The sequence below is a fragment of the Phalacrocorax carbo genome, chromosome 2 (genome assembly GCF_963921805.1).
Source record: "Phalacrocorax carbo chromosome 2, bPhaCar2.1, whole genome shotgun sequence".
NCBI classification, from domain to species: domain Eukaryota; kingdom Metazoa; phylum Chordata; class Aves; order Suliformes; family Phalacrocoracidae; genus Phalacrocorax; species Phalacrocorax carbo.
This window is the reverse complement of record NC_087514.1, coordinates 42587897-42604455: the sequence shown is the minus strand read 5'-3', so window position 1 is coordinate 42604455 and position 16559 is coordinate 42587897.

Genomic DNA, 16559 nt, shown 5'->3' with positions numbered 1-16559 from the left:
ATTCAAGCTTTATTAAATGATGAGGAAGAATATCTAATTTTCTCAGAGTGTGTATCCAATAACCCTTTTTGAGGTATTAGATTAATATTGACTACTAATTCTCTTATATCTGGGTTTCTGTTCCTTGGTAAATAGCACAATTATGTGATTCATCCAAGTATGATTTCACTGAAACAATTGCAACTTGTACATACCTTACTTTAGATGACCTCTATCTGTAGGCTGTCAAACTATTTAAATAGTTGAGGTGGTATAACCTCACTCCTTCGGTTTATTAACAGACATATTTCCTGCCCAAATATTTGTCTATTTCATTTGATAGAGCTGCTCTGCTAGAAACAAACTGATTCAGGAACATCTTAATTAGCCAATGCATCAAGAAAGTAGAAGCTGAACTGTTCATATTTAGCCCACTGTATTAAAAAAATCTTTGTGAATTTTGAAAACTTCACAGATTTAGGTTCTCATGTTTATTCATTTGAAAATTTTTAGTAAAAATCCATTATTCACTAGTCCAGAGCTTTAAAATTGCAACTATATTTTTTGGAGAGGAAAACCAACAGTGTGGGACCTAGCAGATGTTTGAAAAATGAATAGTTGAAGCAAACCACACACTGTTCAAACACATTGGCAAGTAGTTGCTAATAACAAAGACATCTGCAAAATACTATTTGAAATTGCCATTTAATTTGATCTCCTGATAGTAGCACAAACTAAGAAGAATAAGGGAAGCAAATGGATTACATGAATTTAAACTCATTATGGCTTGGTGAACAGCATTCCTTCTGAAAATGTGTTAGCTGAATGCTAAGACACACAATAGCATTGTACTCTTTCTATTACACATTTGTTCATTAAAGTTGTCAGATTACAGGCATGGGAAATGCAAAAGTTCTAATGACAGAGGTGGCACAAAATGGGAGTCTGCACATGGCCATGTCCATAGCTTTTGGTCCTGGCTTCACAGAGGCAGCTTCTCAGGCGAGGAAGATTGTCAGTCCCCTTCTTGTTTGGTCATTCTGTGGCAATAAGAAGCTGGAGGCTATAGTGTATTCTAATCTTTTTTTTGCTAAGAACTGGGATCACTAGTTCACCTTTACATAACTCACCGAGGAGAAACTGCAAGTCATGGGGAAAACTGGTGTGGAATTGCAGAAATAAGCCGAAACATTTCTGAGACACCTGATCCTTTGAGTTTGCTCTATATACACTGGCATGAAATTAACCTTTACCCTACAGAGTTCAAAATCACCTATTTCAATGAAGTTCTGGGGCAAATATATACATTAGGTAAAGTGAGATTATTTTTTTTTTTTACAAAACTTACATGCAGCTAAAATGTTAGTGTGGTATCATCCATGAGATATGGTCAACAAGGCACACTAGAAACATCTTTCTGTGAAAGGTGCCCTCTCTCTTTACCACACAGCTTATATTTTGTTACATGAATGCATAATCATATGATTCAAACAGTGGTTTTCAGGATCCTGTCTGTTATCTCACATATGGAACAATCTTCTCATCAGCAAGACTTTGGTGCTTTTAGGAAAAGATGGTTTTATTAAGGGTGAAAAAGAGATTCTGCAATCATAACTCTAGTTTTGAATTTTAGCTGTTCATCATTTTTTATTCAGATCAGACAGGAGGTTTTAACAACAGAAAACATTCTTGGGTGCTTTCTCATCCATAATTCAGAGATGCTGTAGAAGTCTGAAATTTCTTGAGCAAGGATTTTAAGAGGAAAATGGAGAGCTGTTGATAAGGAAGTTACCCACAATGTGCTTGCTGGAAGATGGGCAAAGCAAAGTTGTTTATCTCTGAGGAGAAACAGTACTTGTTATCCAACATTACATTTCTACTCTCTCATTCTTGCAAAGAGCAGAAAGAAAAATATTATTCTAAGAGTGTCATCTTTTCTGCTCTCTAAATGAGACAAATCTGTTTTTCTACAGAAGTTCAGAAGAACAAATTAAAGTTACTAAATGCAATAGCTAGAGGTGGCATATTTAGCTTATCTGGTGTGTAATTTTTCAGTAGTCCATACTTAAAGGGAAACTGTGGCAATGAGTACGCTTTCAGGATATAGCTAGGACTATTAAGCCATACCTTCATCAAATTTATGAACAAGTACAGGGCTTGTAGTTCCTTGCAGGCCATCCAATATCTGTTTAGCAAAACCATTAACTTGAACCACAGGGCAACATGTAAATAAAAGCTGCCAAAAATTATAGAAAATAAGGTTTGTGTATTTAAACTTTGATGTGGGCTGAATTTGCTTTTTGTTTCTCTTCATGTATGGCTTAGGGATGCTATTATATATTATCTAACATTTTATTAGGCTAAAGTCCATACTCAGGTGGTGCATATTTGCCTTGTCTCTCCATTGCTATTCAGTGGAGCAATGCTTGCTCTTGGGGTAGGTAGAGGAAAACCCTGTGCTAATGACTTAAACCTAATAATTTAAACTGAAATTAATGCTGTGGTGTTACTATTTCTTTCTTTGATCCTGAAAGAAAAGTCACATTCACGTGGCAGATGCTTATGACTCTACTATGGTAATAGTTCTTCCTTCTTCGTAGCTCTGTATTTTATACGAGACTAAATAGCCAGAAGAGTTTAAAGGTATGTGGATTGGCTCACCAGCTGCTTCTCCTATTAATTTTGCATCAGGATCTGGATGTGTGCTGCTTCCCTACCACACACAAGCACACACATGTTGCACTATCTCGTGTTTGCTCTGGAGTCTGGACATGGCCTATTGCCTATGAGACCTGGGGCCTCATCCAAACCCATTTAAATCATTGGGGAGACTTCTACTCACTTGCATAATTTCTGGATCAGTCCTACAGGCTCCTAAGCATACTACGTTATGCTGAAATCCATGTCTGAAATGCAAAGTGTGGGGTTTAAACACTTGAGTAACTTTGATTCCTTCAGCAATGCCTCCTAGTCATGTAACACAGGTTTTAAACATTTTACACTTAGTTTATTTCTTCTTAACAGTATCTCTATGTATACACATTCATATACTTTCAAACCAGAATGTTAATATTTTCCTCCTAAAAAGATGCCCCTGTCTTCATATTGCACATGCGGCACTTGCAATTTACCTTGTCTCACAACAAGTTGCCCTCTGCTCATCTTGCTGCTCTCTTATTTCAACATCACCTTGTGAGGACTTCTGCAGGGCTGGACTGTACAGCTCTGTTCCAGCTTATACTTATTCCTAAAGGAAAACCAACCCACTTCTGCCAGCAATGCATACTGCTCCAGCTGGTTAATACATTCTGCAGTTTAATGCAAATTTGATCTACTACCCATGCACCTTAGCCAGCAAGCAGCTTGTCTATACACTGGAGAGTATTAATTTCACACATTCTGCTTCCACTCCGGATCTGAATCCCTGATAGCATGAGAACACTGGTTTCGATGTTCCCAACCAAATTCTAGCCTACTACAGTCACATTTAACTGTACATAGGCAAAATGCAGGGCAAGGTTCAGCTAAATTTATATTGAATAATCCCCACTGAAATGTATGTGACTATTAGTCCTAAGCTATGCATACATAAATGGAGGGATGAAGTTCTTCCATATCCAATTTTATTCCCTTCACATTTTGTACTCCCCGGTCAGTTCTTTCCTTACATGTCTGTGGGCTGCCTGGGAACACCCCTGTGTTACAGCCCTGCAATGGATCACCTTGCCCTGGCTCTCCTTGGATTTACCAGCCCTCTTCACGTTGACCTATGCAATCATTCCCTGGCTAAATCTGGGGCTATTAGGAGTCTTTTTGTTGCTGTGGCCCATTTCCTGTTAATGAAGGAATCCGAGCAGTTGAAAGACCTTAATTATTATGAATCAAGATCCCAGAATTCAGTCCCCAGAAAGCAGCCATTAAAATATTGCTAGCAGTTAACTTTTCAATCTACATTTAATATTATATTTAGTCAGCAAAAATTATTTTCTAGCTAGAGTACAGTATGTATGAGTTATGGTTTTTTTTCAACAAAAGGAGATTAATCTTACCCTGTTTTAACCTGCAGTGCTTGAAACAACAATAATCAAAAATTAATTTATATGTGAATACATTTTTCAAAGTAGGTATTTGTTTAGAAACAGCAAATAATTTTCTTGAGTTTAAAAGAAAATCCTCTGGGTGTAAAGTAAATTAAAAAGAGCAGGGAAGTACCAATTGGGTCTGTTGTAGATTCCTGCAAATGTTTTGGATGAATGTGACTGCCTTAGCCTCCTCGTGCAACCCTCGTCCTCTGCCCCCCCTCACATTAGGCTTTAGCTGCTCACAGTGATGTGGGTGTTGCTCAACAGTTGCTTTTCAGTTTTATTCCATATGCACGTTCCCTTGACTGACAGTACAGACCACTTATGATGCGCTTTAATTTAGAGATTAAAAGATTGTTTGGGAGCCTTTGACCTGTATTGAACTGGTAGTCTAGAAAAGGAAAGTTGGAAACCCCCAGTGTACCAATACCAGCCCTAGTCTGCCTTTATGCAAAACCTAGAAGAGACAAGGTCTGAATGGACTTTACTGGAGGTTGTCAGATCTGAGCTGCCCAGGAGAACAAGGAATGAATCCCAGCACTATAGAGCTCCCAGGATGCTCATTTCCAGCAGCTTTCAGCTTGAATCTGAAGTGAGATGTGAGCTAGCAGCTTTCTGGTGTGCCAGAGAAGCTGCCTCACCCAGACTACCAGGACTAATTGAAGCTTATATTTCAGAAGCAAATTTGCCTGTCTTACCAGCACATTGTGGTGCCTTTGCCTTCTTGATTGTTGCCAGCTATGGGGATGAGAAAGACAGAATCTTCCTAACAAACGTTCTTTAAAAATTAATCTACTACATGTGTTCCTGTTCCTAAATATCTGAAATAGCTTTATAGTCTCAGTTCTATATGTAATTATCACCTTCATCACCTTCAACACACTGCAATAGTGAAGAACTCCATCAATTGAATACTCTGTGTTTTTTAACTGTCTGCAACATGGACACCATTTCTTTGTGTGCTATTTCCCTCACCAGAATGCATATTCTTGAATTATTTAGAAAGATTTCATCCTCAGCCCTACTTCAGCATGTGATCCTGGAAGACCAAAACATGTTTCTTGACTCCTAAAGTTTGTACGACCCACACAAAAACTATAATAATAAATATGGTGACAAAACTTATTTCTCCAAGATATTTGCAATTGTGTGAGTTATTTTACAAACTTCAGCATCTGTCATTTTTATGTCAAAGAAACTATTTTCTATCAAAATTTTATTGGAAAAAAGTAAAAGGTTCAACATTGTATTCTGTGTGACATTTTTCTCCTTACTTTCTTCTTTTGTCTTCCCCCGATCAGATGATGTCTGCTCCTCCTTGTTATGAATTTGTCTGAAGTGATCTGATTTTTAACAGCTCAGATTGCAATGCCAGATAAAAACTATTCAAAAGTAATAAACCCATTTAACATCTCTATTTTTGCTATTCTGCTTAGCAGCTTCCTGCAGTATTCTTGCACAACCAAATCTGAAATTTTAAAAAACTGATCCCTTTTAATAGTGCATACTGGGATTCTAACAGCAATATTGGAGCCATAAAATGCTACAATACCATCTGAGGACTTGTGGTGTACACAAAAGTCCGCTTGTCATTTCCCCTCTTCACCTATGTTTAGACATGTTTATATCAAGTCACAGAATTTGCATTATGTTTCCAATATACTGTTAAGTTTCAACTTAAGTGCAGTTCTTACTCTTCTGAAATGATCATTTCACTTAAAATCGTATTTATGAAAAATTGGGGGTTTTTCTTCCTCTTTGGCTTATGGGTAATAAGAGATATAATGGAAGAGTTATAAAATACAGTACTAGATCTTGAAAGAACAAAAAGATGAGGAAGCCTTCCTACTGACTGGATTTTTCTAGAATGGAAAAAAGCCAATTTTAATATTGAAGAACATTTTTAGAGGTAGAGGAAGTGTTTTCTTATAAAAAATTATTTCTCAGAATTCCAAGGAAGCAATACTTTTGTGACTTCACCACAAAAATTGATAAACCTTTATCTCTCAATCTCAATATATTTTTTCATTATGCTATCCTGATCAGCCTGCCATTCTTTGAGAAGAATTAGAAAGCCTAAAAGGTCATTCATCATCATTGACAACTGAGAACCAATTGCAAGCAATCAAGTTACTCATGATATAAAAAGGATAATTACTATAAATAACAAAATTATTTGTGATTTGTAATAGACTTTTAAAAACTATCCTTCTCAGAATGGTTGCTAGTTTAATCTAGAGTAACTTGACTATTTCAGTAATAACACAGTAATTCTGGTAAGCTGAGTCTAGCCATAATCAAGTAAAAACATTTTCGTATGATTTCATGGGTCAGTGTTGTCAGAAATGAGGAATAGGAAATGACCTGATAATCTTTCAAATCTGGGACAAAGATCAATGATAGACTCAGGAAAAAATAAAGATCTGTTTTGTCAGTGAGAACCGGTATTCTCAAAAATTATGCTCTCCTGCTCAAAAGAAAATATCACAGGAAATAATGTTATCATTAACTCATTGTTGCCAAAAGGGATATATGCAAGCAATGTGACTGTGTTAATTTGCATTAATATTTCAGGTCCATTATAGAGTTCTATCATATGAAAAGGCTGCAAGTAATTATCTTCGCTAGTGATATTAAAAAATAAAATCCCTTCAACACGAAAATTAATCATTCATGTTCAGGTTTTACTTTTTAGAACAAAAATTGAGTTAACTAGCTGTCATGGGGTTATGAAGTTTTATCTATGAGAAAGTTGAGCAATGCCTAAGTCATTTCAGGACCAGAGTCGACCTCTTATTATACTGTGTTTCTGTTAGAGTCCTCACCAGTAAAACAGTCGTCTTTATCTGAATAAGATCCTTGTTAGGATATGTCAATATTTAAACAATCTCTTAGAAAACCAAAAGCCATTAAAGATAAACTTTCAGATTTCAGTGAATAACTAATCATGACTACTTTGAAACAGCTTTATTTGAAGTGAACCTGCAGTATCCAGATATTGTGGGAGGATGCAAGCATGCAGGCACTAGGGAACAGCAGACGTCCAAGTTTTGACAGCTGTGCCCGAAACCCGCATTACTTAACTCTACCTGCATCACAGTTCCATTTAATCACCTCTGAGGAAATATGTTTTGCTTGTTACAGTCCTGTTTTTCTTACCACATGCTTTAGAGAATTGTTTCTACCGTCAGGTGGAAGCTATTATCCTTTTCATGTCGTATACATGATTTTGCTGGTTCCTTTCTTCTTTTCTTCTGACAATATCACAGGTGACGTTAGTGAGATTATCTATCAGAAAACTGAAAAAAATAAAAAAAATCCAACAAACACAGCAAAATTCTGTATTCCAGCACAGAACTAGCGGGTTCACATCCTCTGTTGATGCTGTCTCTATGTTGTGGTTTAATCCTAGCTGGCAACTAAGCACCACACAGCTGCTCACTCACTCCCCCACAGTGGGATGAGGGAGAGAATCTGAAGAGTAAAAGTAAGAAAATTTGTGGGTTGAGATAAAGACAGTTTAATAGGCGAAGCAAAAGCTGTGTGTGAAAGCAAAGCAAAACAAGGAATTCATTCACGACTTCCCATGGGCAGGCAGGTGTTCAGCCATCTCTAGGAAAGCAGGGCTCCATCATGCGTAGTGGTTACTTGGGAAGACAAACGCCATCACTCCAAACATCCCCCCTGTTCCTTCCTCTTCAGCCAGCTTTATATGCTGATCTTGATGCCATATGGTATGGAATATCCCTTTGGTCAGCTGGGATCAGCTGTCCCAGCTGTGTCCCCTCCAAGCTTCTTGTGCTCCCCCAGCCTCCTCGCTGGCAGGGCAGTATGAGAAGCAGAAAAGTCCTTGACTTAGTGTAATCACTGCTCAGCCACAACTAAAACATCAGTGTGTTATCAGCATTTTTCTCATCGTAAATCCAACACACGGCACTATACCAGCTACTGTGAAGAAAATTAACGCTTTGCCAACCAAAACCAGACCACTGTCAAGGACTCTGTCTTGAAAAAGCTGTTAGTACTATTATTGGAAAAGGAGCACAGGCTTCTTCAAACACTGCTGTGCTGTCCCACATAAAGGGCAAGCAAGCTATATCTCCTTTCTTTTGGTACAGCTGCAGCATTATAGGCAGGGCAAGACTCTTCTTGTACAATGCTTGAGTAAGAAAAGTCTATGTGGACATTGCTGTGTAAGAATAAATAACACTATTACAAGCCTCCCTCTGCTGTTCTATCAGTTTGTAGAATTGAAAGAGAGATGAGGTTTATTTGGAAGGGGTTCTGCAGTGGGACAGACATGATGCAGTCCTGTAGGAATTGACTTTCCCCTTTGTCTCTCCAAGCACTCCCATAGCCTGGCCCAGGAACTGGTTATGGCTGATATCTACATGATGGGGAGGGGCAGTGACTCTCCAGGCAGTGGCTTTCCATGGGGTGGCAGATACTGCATGCTCTGCTGACTGTAAACTAAAATAAACCAGGGTAAAATTTGCAAATAACAACACTGTTAAAGCAGCCATGTGAACCCACCACACCCCTGTCCTGATTCACAAAATTCTCCACTTGATGCATCAGTTTTTGATGCCTAGTAAGGAAGCTGTAACCGCTAGAGAGCAGTTGTCCATTTGGCCATCCTCTTCCTCCCTGACATGGCACATCTATTGAATCTAGAAGGACTGGGGATCTGCATCTGTTTACTTTGTAGTGTGCACCACAAGGCAGCTGGTGTTGCAAAGTGGAGACCTGCACCAGGCACAGCAGGGAGTTTTTCTGCAACCCCTGTGCCCCCATGCCCATGAGTGGCTGTGGTGTTAGGTGCATTGCTGAGGTGCCTCTCTGGTTAGTGTCATCTGATAACAACTGGGTCATGTGCTCCAAAGCATTCTGGGGGTTAGTCAGAATGGGTCATTGAGGAGATTCACTCCTCAGGAAAAAGACGTGCCAATTGAGACTATCTATTTCTGTCCAGATGACCCACTCCTCCCAGGCCCTGTTGGTGCAACGTATAGCTCTAGGGGCTGCCCAAGTCACTGCAGAGTTAGTGATGAAACCTGTGGACCAAGGATTGTTCTTATTGAAACCTTTATGTTGTATTACCTGCTCTATGTGTACCGGCTCAAGCAGGGGTGTTGGACAAGGTAATGTCCAGAGATCCCTTCCAAGCCCTACCATTCTGTGATTCTGTTATTCTGTGATTACCTTTATGTCCAAACACATATTATTCAGTGCTCTCTCCTGCAGAATTTTGTGCTGGTGAGGATGGAGTAAGATGCAATAACTGACTGCAGGTCTTCTGTGGCTGCCAGAAACATTTTCTATCTCTCAGTATCAAAAACAGAGTTTCTAGACAGATTTTTTCTGGAGGTGGTGAGCAGTATGAACTATTGTTGAAGAATCCCCTGCAGTTTGGGTCTAAGCATTTGCTGCTTCAAAATCTTGTTACGTACTCTACAGTTTGGGTAGAAGTTGATGTCCCTGTTTCCTCAAGTTATAACCAGTAAGGACATATACGAGGGTCCCTCTGGGGTGGTGAAACATAATGAGTTTATCAGCATGAACACAGTTCTGATTTTCATTTCAGAGCTGGTCAATTCATCAGAGAACAGTGGCTTGTAGACTGCCGGACAGTCTCGTCATAATATTGAGAGCCCTGGAAACACAGTCCTAAGGAGTTATAATTAAGTGTCTCCACATTCTTATGCACTATCATTTGAGAGGAATTCTGGTAGTGCTCACCATGTCCAGAAGTAAAGTTTTAACTGGTCGGCTGTGTAGAGGTTCTCTAAAGTTTCTAAATATATTCAGCATTCTTTTCCTACTCACTGAGATGAAGAAATTCTGCTTATCTTTTCATTTGCATAACAATAACAGTTTATGATTTATGTAGTGTTTTATGTGCTGTATGTCTTATGTAGAATTGGTTAGCAGCAACAAGAAAGCTCAGTTAAATACTGTTTGCAGCTCGCATGGTCATTTACAGTATTCAACACTGAAATCAGCCTGGAAACAGTTTACTCATCATTTCTGTTTTAGCAGTTTGTGAAGAAACACAGTTTTGCCAAGTAAAGAAAAAAAGGCAGCTTACTGTCATGTTGATCAGCTTGACCACAGCGTATCTTGTGGAGACAGCACTGAGACAGGCACAAGAAGCCACCTAAGCTTGCTAGAAAAAGAGCATCAGGGAAAGTCTTCCCTGACACATCAGATACATTCGAATTCCTGAGCAAAACAACTGGGTAATAAAGTTGTCAAACACACTTTGTCTTTGATCCAAACCGATTTCTTGATTACTCAAGTGGAAAATTAGTGGAGACAAAGGGAGCAGTATAATCATTGTACGTAACTGCATAAGACCTTGCCAAGTTTGCAATCGATAATGTGCCAATTTTCTTTCTAATTGCTTTACCACAGGTTTTGGAAAGCCTGATGTGCTGGATATATGTTATTTTCAAAGAGAAGTTGCATGCATGTCAGGAAGCCAACAGTTTGTTAACTGTGAGACGTGGAGTTGTTCAGCTGTGCCAAACGGGAGGGACAGATGACTGGTTCCTGTAGTGACTGAGTATTCTCCTTTCCTCCCTGGGTGCTAAGCTTGCCGGTCCTCCTTTAACTACCTGTATGTGATGTGCTGTATTTTACAGTAGATTTTAAAAGGATTTCAGGTGATACTGAGAGACAGTCTTTCTGAGTGGAAAAATTTATAGTTTATAAATCTACAGAAAGAGGTACGTTATCCTGAAAATGCCAATTTTCTCCATTCTGGACACCTTATAATTAAAGTGATTCCTTGAGGTATGAAGAGCATGCTCAAATGTATTGCTCTCTCTTTCCCCCCAACTCTTCACCCTCCCCCTTCTTCCACCTTTTTTCAGTGAATTTTCACCTCCTCACGGTTTGTCATCCCTCTTGGGTGTCTTTTTCTGCCTCCACCATCTCACTGTTAAATTGCTTATCACTGCCAGCTCAGCTGTGCTATTTCTCCAACTCTTTTTTTGGTTCTTTCCACCTTTTCCCCTTGCCTTCGTGGGCTCTGATGACTCTTGCACAGGGTGGCCTCTCTGCAAGTGGCATGTGACCAGCATGGGTGTCCTTCCTGTGTGCACCCAGTGCCACAAATCCCCACTTGTCCCTCCGAGACAACTTGACTGGCTTCTTCATTTTTGGACCGTGCTACCTTTTCCTGCACCTCAGCACACACTTGATGAAGATCAGCTCCCCCTTACTCCTCCTCCTCCTTCTACTCCTCCTCTTCATCCTCCTCTTTCTCCTTTTCGTCCTCCTCCTCCTTCTCCTTTTCGTCCCCCTCCTCCCTCTCCTCACCAGCCTGTCACCTGGCAGTTGCCTTCCCTTAGCTTTTGCACAGCCCTGCTGCAGTTTCAGCCCTGTCTTTTCCACACTGTGTTCTGTACTTCTCTGTTTTATGGGTTCTCATCCTCCAAGCTGACAGCACACTTTCCTGCTTGCCTCTCTCTCATTTCTGATATGTTTTAAATAAATTTGGGTGACACTATTTACTTTAACTTGCAGATTAAGCCCTAATATCTACCTAGTTATCTAAAATAATGCAGAGGTGAATTTTTTTTATTTGGGCAATTTTTTTTATTTGGGCAATTTGATGGAATTCAGCTACAAAGTGGCCTGGGTAGGTGAGATCAAATGGGTCTGCAAAATATCAGAGAGCTTCTGCATGAAGGAAGAAGAGGAAATAACTAATACATCCACAGAAATTACACAGGCAGTGGTCAGAATTAATTAACTCCTCAAATATATTATCTCTGTATCAAATTCTCTAACTGGGGGTTCCAGGCTGGTAAGCTGTGAGCAAAAGGGTTTGTTCTAATTACTTAGTCATCACTTTCTTGAGGACATGAGACTTATGTGATGTCTCTTCATCTGCTAATCCACTCTTCAAACTCACTTCTGGACATGCTGCTCAGCTTCACTCAAATGCAGCAGGGCAGCTGCACCCGCAGGGCTATGAAGCTATTCCAGGTTTCATGGAAGTGGATTGCGGCGTAGGAGAAAGAGGTCCTCTCAACAGCAAGAGAGAGATATGCCTTTAATGTCTCTGCTGAGGGAAAGGCTGCTGTGCAAACTCAGTGCTTATCAGAATTCTCTCCCAAGTGGATCAGTGTCTGACTGCAGCAGGTGCTTCTGCTAGGGTTCATGTTTTACAAGGACCAGACAATCCAGCCAGAGGACACAAGGAAGCCAGGTTTCACTTGTCTCCCTTCCACAGATTTGCCTATTTACTAATTATAAGACTTCTCAAAACACATGGTTGTGCCAGCATCAACTGTGTCATGTCTCTTGGCAGAGCCCTTGCATGTGTTTTACTAATATTTAGAAAGTCTTTTTAACTCTGAATAACAAGTTCCTTTATTTGCTACTTCTGCATTTCAGATTAAGGCTGCCATGTAGATGTCATGTTCTTGGAAAAATGAAAAAAGAACGTGCATTCCCGCTTATTTAATAACTAGACTATCTGACAAAGCTAAAGCAGGCAATAAGTGGTTTAATATCCTTCCCCCTATACAATGGCTTTTTAAAGTAACAAATTTACGTGTCTTGTGTGCACTTAGCACTTTTTTTCTGCTTTCTGAACATCCTACTGACAAGATTTTACACTTGCTTTGGTCAGTCCAGACACCAGTGCCAAAATACTCACAGATAATGACTTGCAGCAACAGGTATTTGTCCCAGAATTGGAGTATTTTACAGGCAAAATGGAACCCTTAGGCACAAGAAGAGACTGGCAGTACTAACCCTTTTCCCAGCACTCTGACACAGAAAATGAAGTGAGATGAAAAGTGAGTTACTGTGTGTTCAAAATCAGGACCTTCGGGCCTTTTATTATCTCTAGCATTTATTCTGGGTATTTCACTACAGTAATTCTGTGCATTTAAGGGTCACAGAGGGGTGGAATCTGGTAGTATATTTTAAAGGTACAGCCAAGAGCAAGACAATTCCTCTGTCACTTTGTTCTTCATATTGGGCAGGGTATAGGATTACTTAACTTGCAGCTGCTGTAAGAGAGATAAATTTAAAGTTCCGTACCTCCTGAATATAAAGATAACACTAAGAATTAGGTCTTGGGCAATCTTTGTTTATTCTGGAAAAGTTTAAAATTGTTTAACTAACTTATCTCTTCTGCCAGCCTTCTTGAAGATTCTAATAATTATAAGGTTAATTTCTCTATGTAATTAAACATATAAATAATGAAACTGGAGTTTCAAGCATTAAGTATTGCCATTGAATGACACCGCGCAGTTCAGTGTTTGAGCAATAACAGCTCTTCCCTCCCCTTAATCCCTGAAAAAGAGACTCAAGAAAATTAATGCTCTCATCTGCATATTCCGTTACCAATGTAAGAGATGTGATAGCTAAATATTAACTGTAAATTTTTCATTTAAAAATAATATAATGGAAATCAAAGTATGTGGGGGGAGGGGAGAAAGCAAAGTCTGAAAAAAATATCTCTGACATAAATTTGACTCTGCTACTTGAAAGAGCTACTGCTCTTTTTTTCCCTTTTTGATCACTTCAACACAAATTGATATAGGTCTTCACATTCACACCAAATTACTTTGCACTCAAAAAGATAGCTGATTCTGTTGCTTTCACCTCTCCTGGCATGACCAGTCACTGCCTTAGGCTTGGGAACCACTGACCAATCTGTGGGTGCCAGTGCAATGAATGATTAGATAATTAATGCATTGCAATGTATGGGATCAGCTGTGCAGGGAGAGCCAGAGTGCAGACAGTGCTGCCTGCTCAGGTCTCTCTACAAGACACGCTTGAAAAAGAGGAGGCAGGGTATGAAGATACATTATTTTTCAGGTTTTTTTAACTTTGTACTCCCAGAGTCCAGTTAACAAGATTGTATGTTAACAAGATTGTATAATGGCTCTTGTATCTAATTTAGAGATTCATTTTTCTCCCTACAGAATGTGCTCAATATGAGGTTCAATCCAGGGTTAAACTCTTGCTGCTCTGCATTGTCTATGTTATTAATGCCTGCAAATAAAAATTACTGGAGAAACTTGTCTCCATAGAAACTAGCATCTAACTAAATCTAAGAAGAAATTTCCTTGCTTCTTTCTCTTTCACCAGACCAGACCAAGAGGAACACGATGTCCTCATAGAATGAAAGGACTCTGCAGTTTAAATATGTAGCCTTCCATGCCTTCCCCCACAAACCATTTATTTCTCTTAACAATGTCACTGTTGCTCTCACCATATTCTCAATGCATAAACATGTCTTCATCTGTAAAAGACCAGGGAAATTTTGATCATAAAATGCATTAATAATGTGTGAGGACCCTGCAGCCTGTTCTTAAAGAGTAAACAGAAGAATTCAGAGAAGTCACATGAAAAATTATATTCAAAATTATTGTAGCTATTTCCTCTATCATGACGTTGAATTCCATCCAGAAACTAAACGTTGCACAAAACCCATTATTCAGACCATGTGGTTCTATTTTTTCTTGTATATAAACACACATAAGACTGAGTTTTTCTAAACTTATGAAAGCTAAAAGTCAAATCATGGTGGAGAACTACAGCATAACATAAGCACAGTATAGCACATAAAGTTTAGTATCTAGGGTTACATTACTTATGTTTCTTCAGATGTCCACTCTTTCTTTTAGAAATTTTGTGCTGTAAGAGTCGGAGGACTCTGGTCATTTGTCTGGGATTTCCAAATTCCTGGCATCCTGGCCAGAGTGGTAGTTCTTTATAGACATATGGAAGTAATGCACACGTCAAATATGGATTTCCTTCAGGTCTGTAAGAACCCTGATGCACTGCATTGGATTGCTGAGATTAGCTCTGTGATGCAAGTAGAGTAGATGTGAGAGGCACTGACATGACTTGGCATATGGTCCATAGGCAGTCTGGGACACGTCAAACTCTCTGTATATGTGCAGAATATAGATCATATGATACTATGTCCCTGCACCCAAGACACAGAGCTTACACATGTATTTCTGTATGGGACTTCTAAACCAAGAGATCTGCTACCTATAGATTTATGTCCTCTGGGTAGTTTCATTGCCCTTCATGTCTAAACTTCAGATGAATTTCACTCCAATATCTGTTCTCTTCCAGGACATAAAATTCAGTTTGAATTAGAGATGCCAAACTCCTTACCTTGCTGGCTTTTTTTCATGTTATGTGTAATTCTGAGTTAAAGGCAGCCTTGTGGCACATGACTTCTAAGCAGAGGACCAGTATCATGAGAATGATTTCTGAAAAGAAAGAAGCCCCACAACTTCTGTCTTTTCTTTCATTGGAGACACCTTTGCTTCTTAGATGATCACTTCTTTTTGAGTTTAGCAAACTCAAAAAACATATACCAGTAAAAGATTCTGATGTCAGTGGGTATAAGAACCTGGTGTCAGGCACGTGGGTTTTAAAAAGGCTTTACATCACTTAAAGGAAATGATAAGCAATGTACTTCTACCCTGCAGCAAGTGAAAAATTAAAATTGCTGAAAATTGCTTAAGAATCTATACTTCCCATATCTGAACCATAATTAAAACGTTATGTATGGACTTTTGGTTTTCATGTTTTTGACATGTCAAAATTAGTCTCTCCAAAGCAGAGGCTGGGATGAATGGGCCCTTCTCAAAGGAGGCAGAGTATTTGAACTGTAATGACCAGCTCACTGACAGAGATCAAAAGCACATGAATTTAACAGCTGGACACTTTCCAGTCAGCTCTCCTAGGCTCCTGCAGTTTTTAGTAAGCCTAGTGGTGCCAAAAAGGCCTGGAAGACTTCAGCATTTTTCTTTCCAGTCAGTTATATGCTTCCTTTTCAGACTGAAATGTAATTGGTTTGGAGTTACACAGCAATTTGGGGAAAAAAACTGTGGGAGGAAGTACCATCCTCCTTACAGCACTTTGGCTTTTATTCAGGGTGGAGATGCAGAAGTCAGGAAATTAGCAGGCATGAGATTTCCCAGCTGTTCCCTTGCCCACTCCTCAGTGCTACATGCTACCCTCATGTCTGGTGAAGATTCATTCATGTAGTAAATGAATCTAAAGAAAGTTTAGTTGTTAACCTGCTAATTTTGGATGGGTCTGTGCTAGATAAAGACAGAAAGTGAAACACGTGTGTACAAATATAGATGTTTTTAACATTTCCTCCATATTTTAATCATCCAAACCCATGAATCTACCTGTAATTTCACAGCTGGGCCAATGCTACAGTGCTTTGTGCATCCACTGGCCCTGTGCGCACCATGGGAGAGCCGGCACAGCACATGGCCCTGCCCATGATCTACCTGTGCTGTGCAGGGTCCATCTCCCAGAGCTCTTCTGCCTGAATTGTGCCCCTAAGCCATGCCTGAAGTACTGCAGCACTACGGGCGGTCCTGCATTTACTCCGTAAACCAATTGTCCTCCTTGTGTGTTTCTGCTTCTGCACTGAATTGGTGTCACTGCTCATTTGTAGAAAGATGAAACTTCTCTGGACTGAACTATCCCACC